This window comes from Stenella coeruleoalba (assembly GCF_951394435.1).
Source record: "Stenella coeruleoalba genome assembly, chromosome: 15".
In the NCBI taxonomy this organism is placed as follows: domain Eukaryota; kingdom Metazoa; phylum Chordata; class Mammalia; order Artiodactyla; family Delphinidae; genus Stenella; species Stenella coeruleoalba.
Window position 1 is genome coordinate 67,535,136 of NC_137161.1, and position 10,016 is coordinate 67,545,151.

A 10,016-nucleotide genomic window follows, 5' to 3' on the forward strand; every position below is an offset into this window, starting at 1 on the left:
ATATGCCCTTGTTCTTCTCAAGCTGAGCTCCCAACCTCACCGCTCTTCTGATCTCCCTTCTGGGCCCCTGAGTCCCAGCCCCAAGCATTGCACAGCCCATAGAACGTCTCCCTGATGATAGAGGTGTCTCAAACTCAACACGTCCCTGCTGCGCCTGCACCCCAAGGGGTGATATCGGATAGACCCCAACCTCTCCTGGGGTTGAAGACTCAGGAGAGAGGTCTGGGCCAGAGAGAGACATGAGGGGGTCGGCAAGGGTGGTTTGAGGTCACATGGAAGAAAAGAGGAAGAGAGTTGATGATGGGACCCCGAGACCTCTACATTTAAGACGCAGCTGGCGCACAAGACGGAGCCGAGACAAAAGGTAGAAGCGGCACGAGGCTCCATCCTCACGACTCTCCCAGTCTCCCAGCTCTCCTCCCTCCCATCCCAGCTCCAGGCTCTGCCCGGGAAATGTCTCCACGAGGACCGCCCATCACAGACGTCCCGCTGAGATGCCTCTGGCGGCCCCCCCATCACCTCAGTCACATTTGTCAAGTCACAGGATCTACCCTACAGTGGTGACTTTAGGTGGCCCACAAACTTAATTACAATGCCACACTCTGATCTCTCTCTTTCTCCACTAACCCTCCAAGACCAGGTACAGATGTCACCATCTCTCTGAAGTCCGCCTTGAGCCCCTCGCCTGCCCCAGCAAATTGGAGCTTTAAGTACCATTGACTGACAGGACAAGAACGCCATTCCATTCTTCAACGTGCAAAGACGTCAGTTCCCAGCGTGGGGCTCATAGGTCTCTAACAGTCTCTAACGGGTGCTCAGCTCTCTTTTCTAACAGAGAGAGAGCTGCCTCAGAGGCCGTAGATTTCTAGCTATCAAGCCAAATTTAACTGCATCACTATGTTTACACTGCCTGTGTTTTCTCAGTTACCTTCTGCTTATTGTAAGCAGTAACGGTGTTTCCCTTAGTCACTGGTTGGACAGTGTTTATTCATTTAACAGCTGTTTATTGAGCACGGCGTTAGTGTCCTGTGGGTGCTGTACCAAACTACCACAAAGTGAGTGGCTTAGAACCACAGAAATTTACTCCCTTACCGTTCTGGAGGCCAGAGTTGTGAAAGGAGTCTTGTGGAGCTAAAATCAAGGTGTTGGCAGGGCTGTGCTCGCTCCAGAGGCTCTAGGTGAGAATCCGTCTTCTTGCCTCTTCTGGCTTCTAAACTGCATTCCTGTTCAGGGCCAGCAGAGTAACATCTTGCTTCAGTTGTCACATTGACTTCTGCTGCAACCAAGTCTCCCTCTGCCTTTTTTTTTTTTAAATAAGGATACTTGTGATTATATTTAGGGCCACCCAAGATAGTCTCCCCATCTCAAGATTCCTAACTTAATCATGTCTGCAAAGGCTCTGTGTGCCACAGGGGGTAACATTCACAGGTTCCAGGGATTAGGATGTGCACATCTTGGGAGGTCCATTATCCAGCCTCCCACAACTGCTTACTCGCTGCCAAACACTGTTGTAGCAGCTGGGGATGCACGTGTGGGGCAAGCAGACAAAGCTCCCTGCCCTTGTGGAACTCACACCCTCCCAGGGGGAGCGACAGACACAGAAACAATCTGCGTAAGAAGTGAGTACCTTGGATAGCACGTCAGAGGGTGAGAAGTGCTATGGAAGGAAGAAAAATGTAGAGCATGGTAGAGAGGGTCTGGGAGTCTGGGGGCGGACAGAGGGGCCAGTCTCTGTGTTATGTGGTCAGGGGAGACCTTTGTGCAAGGGTATTATCTGAACAGCTTGAGGGAGTCATTCATGCAGACATATCCGGGAAAATAACTTTCTGGACAGAGGGAAAAGTCAGGACTAATGAAGCAGTTTCCTTTTAAAAGAAATTTATTTGCCACGGAATAGTAGTCAGCCATAAAAAGGAAGGAAGCGCTGATACATCTACAACACGGATGGACCTCAAAACCACTATGTTCAGTGAAAGAGGCCAGCCACAAAGGCCACGCATCGTGTGATTCCATTTATATGAAATAGGATAAGTAAATCCACGAGGCAAAGTAGGTTAGTAGTTGCTGGGAGGAGTGGGAGGGAAGAGTGGGGAGTGACTGCTCAGTGGGTACAGGGTTTCCTTTGGGGGTGATGAAAGTTTTGGAACTGTACTGAGTGCCACTAAACTGTACACTTTAAAATTTTAAGTTATGTGAATTTTACCTCAATAAAAAAAGTCAAAAAAATCATTTGAATTAAAAGAGTGAGTTGGGCTTCCCTGGTAGCGCAGTGGTTAGGAATCTGCCTGCCAATGTAGGGGACACGGGTTCAAGCCCTGGCCTGGGAAAATCCCACATGCCGCGGAGTAACTAAGCCCGTGCACCACAGCTACTGAACCTGTGCTCTAGAGCCCACAAGCCACAACTACTGAAGCCCGCGTGCCTAGAGCCCATGCTCCGCAACAAGAGAAGCCACCGCAATAAGCAGCCCATGCACCACAACGAAGAGTAACCCCCGCTCACAACTAGAGAAAGCCTGCGCGCAGCAACGAATAACCAACGCAGCCAAAAAAAAAAAAAACCAAATAAATTTATAAAAAATAAAAAAATAGATAAAAAAATAAGAGTGAGTTGACTTAAAGAAAAATGCTAAGTGAACTAGAAAGAAAAGCAGGATGCACTGACCACAGAAGTCAGGATAACGGAAATTTCTGGAGGGGTCGTGGGAGTGGGGGCGGTCAGAGGTCTCCATGTGGAGAACTGGCTGTCAGTGATCTCCTCTTCATCGGGAGTACAAACGTGGGTGTTTGCTCTCCTGTTTTTTAAAACCACATACACGTTCTATGCACATCTCTATAGTGCATGATTTTACAGAATTTTTTAAAACTCAGAAAACAAAGAGAATGATGAGTAGGCAGTAACAGAGGTATTGCATGGATGTTTATAACATCCTAAAAGCAACGCGGTGTTCCAGGAAATGCCTCCAAGGGGCAAATATCTCTGTGGCTCTGTCCCCTCCCTCCTCCACTGAGGCAGCCCCGGAGATGGCCGGCGGGGTATCCGCCAGGGTGGGTGACCTGGGAAGGTCCCCACCAGGCCCAGGTCTGGCCTAGGCAGCCACAGCCGCCTCCCAGCAAGCCAGAACTGTTCCAGCTCCTTCTTTCCAGAGGCAGGACCAGCCCCGTGCCTCCGCAGGATTCCTGAGACACATGCTCTAACTGCAGGCTGAGGGCTGCATTCATTCATTGTGCCCAGCTGGAGCTGGGAGGAGCCAGGGGAGGAGGTGGAATGAGCTGACTGTTCACAGCTCCTCCCCCGCCTCCAGGAGCACTCCTGGAGCAATCTTCCCAGCCATGTCTGCTCACATCCCGGGCCAGATCTGCAGGTGTTTGTTTGACAAATTCTGTTTAACAGCTCTGCTAGTTGACTAACTACATGTACTCAGGAATCTGACAGTTGTCTTTCGTGTTTTTTAAAAAACATTATCAAAAATACAAATTTGTATTTGTACAAAAGTAATAAATCTTGTGTTAGGAATCTTGTCGCAAGTGCCAAAAACCTAACTCACACTGGATTAAGAAAATGTTGGCTCATATCATTGGAAATGCGTCACTAGCTTCAGGTATGGTTGGATCCAGAAACTCGAATGATAAGATCAGAACTCTCACTTCCTGCCTCTCCTCTGTGCTCTCCTTCACGTTAGCTCTATTCTCAGACACACTCCCCGCTACAGAGTGGAAGCCCCAGACATGTGTCCCATCTTTCACACCCCCAAAAGGAAGAGAGCTTCTCTCTTACAACTATTCCAAAAAAAAAAATTATTTAATGGTTTTGCATTGGACATACTTGAGACTTTTTCTTGAACCAATCACTGCAGCCAAAGAGGCGAAACACTGTGATTGTCCGGGCCTGGATTGTGTACTTCTTTCTTTCTTTTTTGTTTATTCCCCACTCTGCGCAGCTTGTGGGATCTCAGTTCCCCGACCAAGGATTGAACCCAGGCCATGGCAGTGTAAGCCCGGAATCCTAAACACTAGGCCACCAGGGAACTCCCTGTGTACTTATTTCTGTATTAGGGGAGCATCCTCACCCCAGAAACTACACTGAAAGAGGGTGGGGTAAGGGGTGGTTGCTCAGGAGCCGCTACGGTGCTGCTATCACAAGAAGGAAGAATGGTTCAGCACAAGCAATAGGAACCCATTACACAAGGTAGAAAATTAGAAAGTTGCAGAAAAGCACAGAGAAAATAGAGACCAGCCATTATCCCACCATAACAGTCTTTCTCCGTAAATGCTCTGGGTTACTCTTTCACGTGTGAGGGAACTCAGTCAAGCTCGGAGGATACCCCAACCCAGCAACATGACAGTGATACAAGTAAGAACACGAGAACGAGAAGAAAAACAAAGGGAGCTTTGGCGAGACAATGAGGCTGGCTATCCACTGTTCCCTGCCAGCCTCCAAATCACGCGGATCTCCAAAGAATGGTGGCTGAGCAAACTAGCACAGATCCTCACCTGAGCAAATTGAACTTGAACTGTGAATGACCCACTCAACCGGAAGACCTCACAATTCCTCGAGTTCCCTCACTCAGATAGCTTCATCTCCATTCCTCTGTAGCCACCCACTCCCAAGGCTACACCTTGGATATAAACATACCCCTCATCCCTCCACCTTTCCTACTCTGTACTCCCTCCACCCCTGCTTCTTGATCCAATCCGATTCTCCAGACTCCCTCAGCCTTCCCTAGCCACTCAGCTCACCAGCCCTGTTCCTTGTCTTCCTTCCATCCTAGACCCCATGTTCAAACATTGCAACCACCCCTTCACCACCCTCTTCATCTTCCAGCCTCACGACCCTGGTCAGTCCAAATGGGAGGTTCTCTCTTCCTACTAGCGGGCTCTCCAGTGGGGACAGCCATGTTTTTATGCCAATTATATATATTTATGGTAACAGTTGTTACTTAGCATAACGCTTCTCAAATTTTGATGTGCATATGATTCACTTGGAGATCAAATTTAAAATGCAGAAGCTGATTTCTCAGGTGTGAAGTAAGGCGTGCTGCTCGAACCAGCTCTCAGGTGAGACCGATGCTGCCAGTCCTCAGAGCACACTTTGAGCAGCCAGACCTTAGCAATACTTCAGTGTTCCTCCTACTTCGCTCCAGGGAAGAACCACCTGGGGGTACTTGTTAAGTATAAAGGTCTTCAAGTCTCTTCCCTGGTTTGGGTTGGAGGCACAGAGACCCTGTGATTCTAACGCATTCCAAGTGACTCTCCTGGGACACTTGGGAAATACCGCAGTCTCACGGTCATTTGGTTGTATGAGGCATTTTGGCTTCCAGACCTCATCTATCACCCATCCACAAGCTCCACGCTTTCCCCATCACCCCCACCTTCAACAGGTAAGCTGGCCCTTATCTCCCAGAGAAACCCACCTCCCCAGGTGGGCTGACATAAACTCTCCTGCCAATAAACTTTAGTTATATCCCCTCGTCTTTTTTCTTTTCCCTTCAGTCTTTGAGAAAGAGGCACCTCCTCCGAAGGTCCCACCGGCCTTCGTCAGCCACCTTGTTCAATTACAGCTCCCCTCCATGCTCCCCTTCAGCCTCTGCCAGCCTCCTGGGCCCTCCTCTGCCTGTGAAATCTCTCCTGTCCTAAAATCCCACTCTCCTGATAGCCTACCTTCCTCTTCCTTTCACGATCAAGCTTTGTTTTTGGTCATGTCTAACTACATTCTACAACGCTATCATGATAGAAAAAGTGATATTTTTAGGTCATTAAACTTATTTTTAAAACTTTGTAAAAGCTTTTTTATTTTGAAATTATTTTAGGTTTACAAATGAGCCACAAAAATAGTACAAAGAGTTCCCATATACCCTTCGTCCAGCTTCCCCTCATGCGAACATCTTAGAGAACTGCGGCATGTTGGTCAAAACTAGGAAACTGATGTTGGTGCAATACTATGACCTAAACTACAGACTTTCTGATTTCACCAGTTTTCCCGCTAATGTCCAAAAAGTGTATATTTTTAATTAGACAAGGCCTACAATTAATCATTCTTTTAATAATTAGAAAATATAAATATAAAAAGAGAAAAAAATCATGGTCACCAAAAACCACCATCCAGACACAACTACAGCTAACGTTTTGTTGCTCCTCCTGCAATGCTTTACCATATAAATCAATTTTTTTACAAAAATATGCTCACCCTGCCCTGCAATGCGCTTTTCCCGCTAAACACTATATTGTAAATGGCCTTCCGTGTTTAGTAATTATAGCTCCAGATATAATTCTTATTGTATTAAAATTTTTATTTTAACTTTTTGATAGTCAGTAGATTCACATGGTCCCAAATTCAAAAGGTAGGAAAGGGTATTTAGCAAAAATATAAATCTCCCTGCCATCCCCATTTCCTCCTCACCCAATTCCTTCCTCTCCCAAGTTATTATGTACATCAAAAAATGTCAAAGGCTGAAAGCAAATTCTGGGATGAATAAACCATTGGTTTACTCAGTCAACCCCCATTACTGGATACTTAGGTTGTTTCCACTGCTTTACATTATAAAGAACACTTTGATTTAACAACTGTATGCCTCCTCCCTTGTCCAGCTGTCCAGTTATTTCCTTAAGATAAATTGTTAGTGGAGTGGCCAGGTCAAAGTCTTGACATTTGTGGGGAGAGGGGGCAGGGTTTTTTATTTCGAATTGCTTTTTCCAAAGATTATACACCACTTCCTACACCCAGGCCCACCCAGGCTATCAGACTATACCAATCAGATGGGCCATAGTGATATTGTTTTAATCTGTATTTCTTTCGTAACCAGAAAGGTTGAGTCATGTTTATTTGGTATCTATGTGCAGATGAATTTCTTGGAAGATGTCCTCGATGACTACCTCCACTTCTTCCCTCCCCATTGACTCCTGACAATATGGGGTCCAACTTCATCCCTCCCCAGCCAAGATGCAAAGCCTGGCACGTAAGTAGCCATTCAAACCATCCCTTCGCATCCTCATCCTATTTAATTTCTTCCTGTCATTGAACATTACAGACGAGGTCATCCTTTAAAAAGAAAAAATTGTTGTTGTTAGACTGAGTCTTTTTTTTTAAATCCAACTTTGTTTATAGAATTCACAATCTTATGTATTTGAGTTTTGACAAACATACAGTCATGTAACCACCACCACAATCATAACATAGAATATTTCCATCACTCCAAAAAGTCCCCTTGTGCCTCTCTTGTCAGTTCCTCCCCAGCCCCCATCACTGGCAACCACTAATCTGCTTTTCATTACTATAGTTTTGCCTTCTCTTGAATTTTATATAAGTGGAATCATACAGTATTTGGGGTTTTGTTTCTGGATTTTTTAAGATTCATCAATGCTGCTGCAAGTATTAGCTCATTCCTTTTTACTCCTTTGTACGGATATGCCACATTTTGTTTACCCATTCCCAAGCTGATGGACTTTTGGGGTGTTTCCAGTTTGGGGCTATTTTGAATAAAGCGGTTAAGAACATTCAAGTCAAGTCTTTCTGTGAACATAAAATTTCATATTTCTTTGGTAAATCCCTAAGAGTGGAATTCTGAGTTACTGTGTAGATGTTATGTTTAACTTTGTAAGAAAATGCCCATGTGTTTCTCAAGGTGTCTGTACCATTTCACATTCCCACCAGCAGCCTATGAAGGTTTCAATTGCTACACATCTTCGCCAACACTTTAAGGTGATTCACAGCCCCACAGTGATTGGTTCAGAGCCAGACATGTGACCCAGGCAGGACCAATCAGAATGAATCCCTTGGTGAGTTGTACACTGGGAAGGGAGGATCACATTTTCTTTGATGTGAATGAGCTGTCAAAGCAATACAGGCTTGGGGTGGTGCGCTTGGTATTGTTGGTCTTTATAATTCTAGCCATATGAATAGACTTGCAGTGGTGTCTCATTGTGGTTTAAAGTGCATTTCCCTAATGACTAATGAATTTAGCATCTTTTCCACATGCTTAGTTGCTACTCATATACCTTCTTTGTTTAAAATTTTTAATTAAATGAAAATTAGGGTTACACATGCCATGGTTTAAAAATAATTCAGGGACTTCCCTGGTGGCCCAGAGGTTAAGACTGCACTTGCATTGCAGGGGCGTGGGTTCAGTCCCTGGTCGGGGAACTAATATCCCCGCATGCTGCACGACACGGCCAAAAAAAAAAAAAATTCAAAAAGTACAAAAGGGAAAAGTAAATCTTCACATCTCTGATAACCCTGTGAAGATGACGGCTGAGGAAACTGAAGCACAGGTAGCTTTTCCCCCAGTTACATAGCTAGACAGCGGTGGGGCTGGGAATTAAACCAAGGCAGTCTGGCTCCGAAGCCAGCCTTATCCATTTTTACATAAATGATAGCACATCCTGTTCTATTGTCCTTCTGATGTTTTTCACTTCAGATATCTTAGCTATGGTTCCAAATTAGTACTTATTGATCTCCCTTGTTTGTTTTAATAACTCCATATATTCCACTGAAATGCATATATTCCACTGAAATGATGTCATTATTAATTTGGCAAGTCCTCTATTGATGGACGTTTAGGTTGTTTCCAACCCTTTGCTACAACAAATAATGCTGCAATGAATATCCTCGTACAAACCTCTCTGTACCCATGTATAAGCATATCCGTCCAGTGGGTTCCTAGAAATGGAATCACTAAGCCAAAAAGTGTATATCTTTACTATTTTAAAGTGTCTATTTCCCCACATCCTCTCAAACACTGTGTTAAGCTTTTCCATTCTTGCCAGTCTGGTAGATTTTTTAAAAAATGCTACCTCTTCATTGTTTTATTGTACATGTCTTCATTATGAGTGAGGTTATGTTTTCATGCCTTTAAAATTCAATTTCAGCTCTTCGCCACATCTACTGCGAGAATGAAGACCATTCTCAGCAGTCAGACTGTCGACATTCCAGAAAATGTCGACATTACTCTGAAGGGACGCACCGTTATTGTGAAGGGCCCCAGAGGCACCCTGCGGAGGGACTTCAATCACATCAGTGTAGAACTCAGTCTCCTTGGGAAGAAAAAGAAGAGGCTCCGGGTTGACAAATGGTGGGGGAATAGAAAGGAACTGGCCACTGTTCGCACTATCTGTAGTCATGTACAGAACATGATCAAGGGTGTTACACTGGGCTTCCGTTACCAGATGAGGTCTGTGTATGCTCACTTCCCCATCAACGTCGTTATTCAGGAGAATGGTTCTCTTGTGGAAATCCGAAATTTTTGGGGGTGAAAAATACATCCGCAGGGCTCGGATGAGGCCAGGTGTTGCTTGTTCAGTATCTCAAGCCCAGAAAGATGAGTTGATTCTTGAAGGAAACGACATTGAACTTGTGTCAAATTCAGCTGCCTTGATTCAGCAAAAGCCACAACAGTTAAAAACAAGGATATCAGAACATTTGTGGATGGTATCTGTGTTTCTGAGAAAGGAACAGTTCAGCGGGCTGATGAATAAGATCTGAGTGATCCAGTTACAGAGACCACAAGGGGCCAGGTTCACATGTAATATTTTAAAAATGAATAAAAGCTCTTTTGACTTGGGGAAAAAATATTCAATTTCATTTCCTGTGAATCAGAATTCTCCTTAAGATGTCTGGTGGTCTCACAGCTAGGCCCTAGTTTTGCTCTCACTTCCCTGCTTGTTTTTTCCTTCTCCATCTTCTCTGCTGGCTTTCTCTCCTCCATTTTTCCTCTCCAAATGGCAATTCTCTATGGTTTTCCCCTTAGTCCTCTTCTCACTCTACGTTATACCCTGGGGTGTCTTGTTCTTGCCCACAGTGGACATGGTCCCCTTCTTATTTACAATTCTTATTCTCCATCTTCTTTTATTTTTGGCCACGTGGCACAGCTTGTGGGATCTAGTTCCCTGACCAGGGATCAAAGCTGGGCCCTTGGCGGTGAGAGCGTGGAGTCCTAACCACTGGATTCCCAGGGAATTCTCTCATCGTCCATCTTTATATAACTTTCTGTGAGCTCCAGATCCACATTTTCAATTGCCTTC

The 10,016-nt window shown here is 45.1% G+C and overlaps 1 pseudogene across 1 annotated transcript; it reads left to right on the plus strand.

Annotated features, from left to right (window-relative positions):
- The first annotated feature begins 8,867 nt into the window (after positions 1 to 8,867).
- On the plus strand, positions 8,868 to 9,485 carry LOC307198230 (large ribosomal subunit protein uL6-like; annotated as a pseudogene). The gene has a single exon. The product of its transcript is annotated as a large ribosomal subunit protein uL6-like (transcript).
- The last annotated feature ends 531 nt before the right edge of the window (positions 9,486 to 10,016 follow it).